The following is an 8,713-nucleotide window of genomic DNA, read 5'->3' as shown; positions in this document are numbered from 1 at the left end:
ATGGCGAGGCATTCCAACACCAGGTGATCCGGAGTTTCTTCCTCCTTTCCATAGAATCTGCACTCGTCATTTTCTCCTAGAACCATTCTCATGAGGTGTTTTCTAAGGTGACAATGCCTTGTCAGGTAGTGATCCATGATTTAATCCATCATTTATTGTAATTTTCCTATAGTACCTAATAAAGAAATATTTGTATTCATAATTGAATTTAATATTCACACTCCTGAAAAACAAACGTCAAATCGGTCAATTCTTACTGGTTTTTTTTTTATTTAGGCCAAAAAAATTCGAAAAATTCGAGAAAAGCAATGATATTTCATTCAAACTCCCAATTCGACCTTGAATTTTCATTTCTGTTTAATATTTGACAAGTAAAAACTACGCCATTACTGGAAGATGGAATGATATACGCCTCACCAACGCATTGAAATTGTTAGAATTGACTAATGATGAACAAATCGCCAAAACTGAAGCACTTTTGGTTCATCACGCAGCACATTCTTGAGCGGAAATATTGAAACTGGTGGGAAAGTTTGAGTTGTTGGTACAAGTTAGCACTTGTGAAGACTGGAAACCGCTTGTGTCACTCAAGAACAACTGGGAATATTGCTGCTGTAGCCGTAGTGTTCGTAGTGTTGACGAAAACCCAGGTTTGTCGATTCCTTATCGAACCTGGTAATTAGACATTTTACAAACGATATTGTTGCGTCCAGTGAATTTCACGCAAACTTTACGGGCAGTTGAATATTCAGAGAGACGCATTCAGGTCGAAAAACCAACCCCTGCAGGTACAGCGGGGGCTAAAAATAGAACAGGAACATCATTGGCGCCACATTGGCGCTACATATGGTCATCCTGAAGTCACATCTAAGGGCAAGGAACGAAGGCGTGGACCAATCAGGGACCTGGATTGCGCTTTGGTATGCAAAATCCAAAGCGACGCTTAACATCCCCAGGAAATTGGGGTAACATATTCAGTACGCTCGTAGCTGTTACCTTGTAAACACATAACTTGTACAGCCAAATTCAATATATAAGCTAAGAAATCCGGTGTTTCATTATCCCAATTTAATAGAATTACAGTTGATCGATTCAACCAAAAACAGACCTTGTTTTGCATGAAGACTTAGGTCTTAAGGCCAGTTGACACAGGAACTCAAGCCTGTCGATCTACAGCAACGTTGTATCTTTGGTGTTGTGATTCGATTCTACTTATTCGAAAATGAGGCCCATGTTACTGTTACGGTGAATGGATTGGGCTACAGAGCTGATGATTTCTAATTGCCAGAATTGGAAGCTATTGCTTTGGACGACATTTACTTCCAACAAGACTGCGCTTTGTGCCACACAAGCTATGAAACAACCAGTTTCCAGGCCATGTTACTACTCGAAGAGGTGATCACAATTGGCCACCCAGATTTTGTGATTTAACACCTTTAGTGTAAAATATAAAATCCATGCCAATGCTTCAAAATCGATTAAATACTTTGAAGATGAAATTCGTGAAGTTGTGAAATGGTTCTTATTGGAAACCCTGTAAAATATATCTAGTGAAATATATGAGTCTGCAATATTTGCATTCTAGGTCTGTATTTCCATTACGAATGCAATGAATAAATATTCTTTTGTCTATTTCTCTCATTCATGAAACTGAATGAATTCGAAGGAGTATAATTAAGTTTCCTTTGATATTTTTCCCACGCACAATTACAATTACTATGATTCATGACTTTTTTCGATTCAGTTCAATGAATGGGTAGCTTTCAGTCTATCATGATAATAAGTTAACCGGAACAATTATTATCGATACCTTCACTTACAGGTGCCTCGATTTTTTTTCGTTGATTGGATAATTGTCAATAATTCATAATGGATGCAATTATGTATTATTTTTGAAGATGAATGTAACTTTCAAGGTTAAATTCTAAGCTATAAAAAGAAACATTCATATTGATTTTCTTCAGTTTACCTGATTTTATGGAGCACAACATTATCTGATCTAAATACGTTCGAAGAGGAAACAATAGCAAGTTTCTTACATAACAACTTCTGTTTTTGCTTCCAAGTCTAAAAAAAGTAGAGTAAACATAGTGACCATTTTTGGGATGAAAAAATGTTTAGTTTTCAATTTGAAAATTCTCGTTCGCAATATGCATTTCAGAACATTGTGAAGAATTTTGTTTCGTGGAAATTTTATCGAAGTTCAAAAAGAATTTTCTTAACAATAGATATCACAAGGTTGAAATTCAATAAAGATAATAATAATGCCGGTCTTCATTGAATTTGTAAAATAAAATAAACATAAAGACAAAAAAAATTCAGTTGATGATTCAAATTCAATTACAGTTATAATAAAGGGTGTTTTTTTTTGAGGTGTATAACTTTAAGTTGGCATTACTGTTCAAGATGGCGACCGATTCAACAGCTATCAAGTAATTTATTCTCAGTTTGGTTTGGCAATTCATAATGAATAGAATAGTAAGGCGTAGAATGGGCTCAAAATGAGATTGCCGTTGTTCCCGATTTTCATAAGCGAATTTTGATTAGCGATGAAGAGCACTTCTGGTTGAATGGCTACATCTAGAAAAACTGACTGTTTGGTGCGCTTTATGGGCTGGTGGAATCATTGGTCCGTACTTAATCAAAAACGATGATGGCCAGAACGTTACAGTCAATGGTGATCGGTATAGAGCCATGATTAATAACTTTTTCATTCCTGAATTGAACAACCATGATGTCCAGGAGCTGTGGTTCCAACAAGACGTCGCAACATATCACACAGCTCGTGTCACAATCGATTTATTGAGAGACACGTTTAGTGACCGCCTAATTTCACGTTTTGGACCTGTGAATTGGCCTCCAAGATCTTGTGATTTAACAACGCTAGACTACTTTCTGTGAGGCTATGTAAATTCATTGGTCTATGCGGATAAGCCACAAACCCTTGACCATTTGGAAGACAACATTCGCCGTGTTATTGCCGATATACGGCCACAAATGTTGGAAAAAGTCATCGAAAATTGGACTACATCCGAGCCAGCCGTGGCGGTCATATGGAAGTAATCATATTTAAAATGTAATGCCACAAGATTATCTTGCGGATAAATAATTTTCATGTCAATCGAATAATCCATCGTTGTTTTATTGGAATTTAAAGTTCTATAGCTCTAAAAAAACACCCTTTATATTAATTTGTGAAATAAATTTGATTGGAATCGATTGTCAAGGAAACGATTTAATGGGAAATGAGATTCTAAATAAAAATTGGTATTTATTTAAAGAACCCTCGATTTATGATAATGATGACTGCAATTTCAGAAAAATAGTATATTCACCTCGTGGTGAAATACATTCCCAAACTCCAATGTTTTGCATTGTCGTCCGGGAAACTAGAGCTTTTACCACTGGATACAGAATTGCATTCTTTCATCTCCTTTGCGATATAATAATCAAATAGGTGCATCCAATAGGTGAAACTAGTTCTTTTTGTAGACGAATTCAATTTTTCCCTGCTTTACGTCGCGCAAACTACATAATCGTGAGTAGCACCGAATACCCCCAGAGAATTTTTTCCTTTGGGGAATATTCCATTTTCAATTCAGATGTCAGAGTGGAGAAAATGAGACTGTTACCAGGCACATGGTGTCTCTCCTCTTTCCGTCCGTACGAGTACAAATGAAAAACCTTCAACCTACCCTTCTCGATAATTCCGAATGTGAATGCACTGATCAGATCGTGTTTTTGATGTCGTTGCCCAATAACTGGAAGATACTACGATTATATTGCCTTAAATTATGTAGGTTAAGGTTGTGAATTTCGGTAATGATTGGAGTCAAACAACTTTTTTCAGATCATGCAATGTCTTCAAATTGGTAGTCACGTCGGATTCACCAGTTTTTTTTCGTTTCGAATTATAGAAACTGTTTAATGAAATTGTTGGATATAAATTATAATGTCCTTTAGTATGGAGTAATTATAACTAATTGAAATAAGAAATAATGTAGAAGATAGGTAGCAGTCAAGTGAATGTTGAACCTTTCAATGAATATCTGAAACTATAACAAACAATTTTTTGAAGGAATTATCATCTCGTGTGGTTTGGATGAAATTCTGAGAATATGTAGTAAATATTCAAATCACGTGTTTTAAATATAATAACCTTCTCTGAATTAATTGCTTTAGATTTGATATTTCACCTTGTTGTAATTTTTGAATGATTCCCGAATATACCTACAGATTTAAGATTCAAGGTCATTAAGAAATTGTTGTGCATCAATAATTTGATCTCTTTATTATTTTCCTTCATTCGATTATACTATCAAATCCAAGAAATTTTGATTTATTTTTTGGCTGAATCTTTTCCTAGGCCGTACTTGAAAAAGAATTCAGTTGATATGTCTGTAATTTGCTTAGTAGTCATTACAAAGAATAAACGTACATCATGAAAATATATAGGGTGTTTCGAAAGTTATAGGTATTTGAAGAAATTGAAAAAATCAATAAAACACTCTGTATCTTGATTATGAAGAGAGACCCTTCAAATATTTAGGTTATTTTGACTCGCCTCAGTTTCCTCTAACAAATCTTAGCTTCCACTCATTTACCAATGAATCACCCTGTATGTACCTACCTATATGAGATGTGATTTGTTTTGAGGAGATCGCCGTCGGTTAGTTTATCTAGATGAAGTATTCTGATAATTCGAGTGGTTATTATACAAACTATAATGTAATAATACTGAAATGTAAAGGGTGTTTTTTTTAGAGCTATAGAACTTTAAATTGCAATAAAACAACGAAGGATCATTCGATTGACATGAATTTTATTTATCCGCAAGATAATCTTGTGGCATTACATTCTGAATATGATTTTTGGCATATGACCGCCACGACTGGCTCGGATGTAGTCCAATCTGAAGTCCAATTTTCGATTACTTTTTCCAACATTTCTGACCGTATATCGGCAATAACACGCCAACTGTTGTCTTCCAAATGGTCAAGGATTTGTGGCTTATCCGCATAGACCAATGACTTTACATAGCCCCGCAGAAAGTAGTCTAGCGGTGTTAAATCACAAGATCTTGGAGGCCAATTCACAGGTCCAAAACGTGAAATTAGGCGGTCACCAAACGTGTCTTTCAATAAATCGATTGTGGCAAGAGCTGTGTGACATGTTGCGCCGTCTTGTTGGAACCACAGCTCCTGGATATCATGGTTGTTCAATTCAGGAATGAAGTTTTGTTTGTTGACGTAGCCATTCAACCAGAAGTGCGCTTCATCGCTAAACAAAATAAAATGGACGTAGTGCGCGATACGTATTCCGCACAGAACCATTATTTTCCAAATAAAATTGCACTATTTGCAGGCGTTGTTCAGGCGTGAGTCTATTCATGATGAATTGCCAAACCAAACTGAGAATAAATCACTTGACAGCTGTTGAATCGATCGCCATCCTGAACAGTAATGCCAACTTAAAGTTATATACCTCGAATAAAAAAACCCCTTATAATATGTGGTATCGTAGTCAATGGAAATACAAGACACCAAAATATCAATGAAATTTTACAGTGTGGTCCAACGAAAACTTAACAACTCGATTTTCCGACGTTGAAATGAAAATGTGAAAAATCGCACGGATCCGTCCATTTCTGATTCGAGGGGGAACAACTTTTCCGCTCTTCGCATCCCCGTAACTGCAACCCCCTAACGGAGGTGAGTACAACCCCTCGATTTTGAATAAGGATGAGGGGTGTTGCAATACCTCATTTTGAAGATCTTATCGAGTGCTATCTGATCCTGAAATTTCTCTTCGAAATTGCCATCGATAACGAAATGAAAGGTAAAATAGTGGAAGAATACTTACAATTGTGAATAGTTGCTAGAAATAAGCACCATTCACTTCCATGCAGTAATGGGAATGTTACTCTTTGTTTTATGCAAGTTGAGACAAAATTGGAAAAATGAGGAAGAACCTGTATTTATCGATTATTTATTTTTGATTAATTTTAGTTATTTCACAACTGAATATTCATTAGCCCGTATTACCACCTCTTCTTCCAGTCAACTGCCCAAAACGCCTAGGCATCAAGTTATTAATAAAATGTTCGGGCATATCGTTCCATTTTTCCTGAAGGACTAAACTCAATTCCTGAAAAGTTGGAGGTGGAGATTGGTTATTGCTCTCCCTAAGTAATCCCATACATGCTCATTTGGATTCATGTCTGGTGAGTTTGCTGCCCAGTTCATTCTCTAGATATGGTTCACTTGAAGAATATTTTGAACGCCATAGTGGGGCGTTATCATCCTGATAAATGAAATTATCCCCAAATTCGTTGCGCAAAGGAACAATGATTGGTTCAATGATATTTTCGACGTAAATGGCACCAGTCATTGTTCGTTGAACGATAATAAAAGAGGTACGGTGACCGAACATTATACCCCCAGCACAATATTGATCCGCCTTGAAAGGGCACAATTTCCTGGTCGAAATTGAGTCTGAAACTCTCCAAACCATTTCTCTTCAACTGTCACTTCGTGAACCGAATCGTTACTCGAAAAAAGTACATTGCGCCAATGCGCCATTGAGGTTAAACCCAGTCTTGGTGGTGTTCTACCCATTGCTGACGGGTAGCTCTTTGTCCACTCTTAAAGGTCTTTTTGTCCTTAAATTTGAGGAATGCAACCTTCTTTTTATGGTACTGGACTATATAGTATGACTATAGGTCCTCAAAAAAGTATTTCCAAGGGCTGTTACAGATACCGTTCGATTCCTTCAAGTAAAATTTGCGATATAATAGTCTTCACTTGTAAAGGGTGTTTTTTCGGAGCTATAGAACTTTAAATTGCAATATAAAACCACGATGGATTATTCGATTGACATGAATTTTATTTATACGCAAGATAATCTTGTGGCATTACATTTCAAATATGATTTCTGGCATATGACCGCCACGGCTGGCTCGGATGTAGTCCAATCTGGACGTCCAATTTTCGATGACTTTTTCCAACATTTTTGGCCGTATATCGGCAATAACACGGCGAATGTTGTCTTCCAAATGGTCAAGGGTTTGTGGCTTATCCGCATAGACCAATGACCTTACATAGCCCCACAGAAAGTAGTCTGGCGGTGTTAAATCACAAGATCTTGGAGGTCAATTCACAGGTCCAAAACGTGATATTAGGCGGTCACGAAACGTGTCTTTCAATAAATCGATTGTGGCACGAGCTGTGTGACATGTTGCGCCGTTTTGTTGGAACCACAGCTCCTGGATATCATGGTTGTTCAATTCAGGAATGAAAAAGTTAGTAATCATGGCTCTATACCGATCACCATTGACTGTAACGATCTTGCCATCATCGTTTTTGAAGAAGTACGGACCAATGATTCCACCTGCCGATAAAGCGCACCAAACAGCCAGTTTTTCTGGATGTAGCGGTGTTTCGACATACACTTGAGGATTAGCTTCACTCCAAATGCGGCAGTTTTGTTTGTTGACGTAGCCATTCAACCAGAAGTGCGCTTCATCGCTAAACAAAATGAAATGGACGTAGTGCGCGATACGTATTCCGCACAGAACCATTATTTTCGAAATAAAATTGCACTATTTGCAAGCGTTGTTAAGGCGTGAGTCTATTCGTGATGAATAGTATTATCAAAAAAAGAAGCATTTCATATATGCATTTAACATTAAATTCAAAATATGTATATGTTCATGATGTAAGTAGGAAGAAATTCTGACGGCCTAGGGCGGAGAAGTGACTTGTTCGTATCGAAAAGCTTGTTGCTTAGCAATGGATCAGAATACTAGATTAGCTCATTTGGGATCTCATGTCAAAAAACAGTTTTTCCTCATTGTAAAATCTGTATCGTATTTCAAAATTCTGAATCTGTTACCATTTAAATGACTTTATCATTGTAAAATGCAGAATAATTGAGCAATTATCTAGAACCCTCTCGAAAAACAATAACTCACTCAAAAACATCCCGTTAAACATCTAAAACGCTAAATAATGGACCATAATAATTCGATGGCCTGGTTGCCAAACTACCAGAATAGTTGTCGGTAATTAGAGAGAATTTCGATAGGTGCCCATTTCAGATGAGAATTACGAACTTCGTATGAATAACTCCTTTTTTTTAATATCGCACTTTCTAATGGTCAGATCAAGATGAATTATACAAGACTAGCGATCTTCTGTTTCTAAGATGAAAGTTATGTTATATAATACCCTCGAAATAAAAACAAGCAGAGTGCTGGTACCTACTATTGTATGGAAAATCCCTACTTGGATTTTTTTCGGCATTCAATCAACTAGATACTCTACAGGATGTTCCTGTATTGGAGATACGAAGGAAAATGAGAGATTGATTACATAATTTTGAGAAAAAGAAGTCCTAAATATAGGCCTGCCAATGCTTTGTTTCGAGATACAGAGTGTTTCTTGTAGTCTTACTTGTTGTGACGATTATACCAGTTTATCAAATCTGCATCAAATCTTCCCTGCAGATTGGGTAAATAAGTACCAAAATTTATAATCAATTTATTTTTGTCGAAATCCGTAGCAGATACGACGAAACTACAGGAAGAGTGTAGTACTGAGCCAGAGTTTTTCTCCACATTTTTTGAACTACCACTGGTCCACAAAAAAAAAAGTTCTGGAAGAAAGATACGGGCACTCTTCCATAAAAAATATCACCCTTTAGATTTGCATCC

This window comes from Harmonia axyridis, chromosome 7 (genome assembly GCF_914767665.1).
Source record: "Harmonia axyridis chromosome 7, icHarAxyr1.1, whole genome shotgun sequence".
NCBI classification, from domain to species: Eukaryota; Metazoa; Arthropoda; class Insecta; order Coleoptera; family Coccinellidae; genus Harmonia; species Harmonia axyridis.
Note: the sequence above shows the minus strand (reverse complement) of the source record.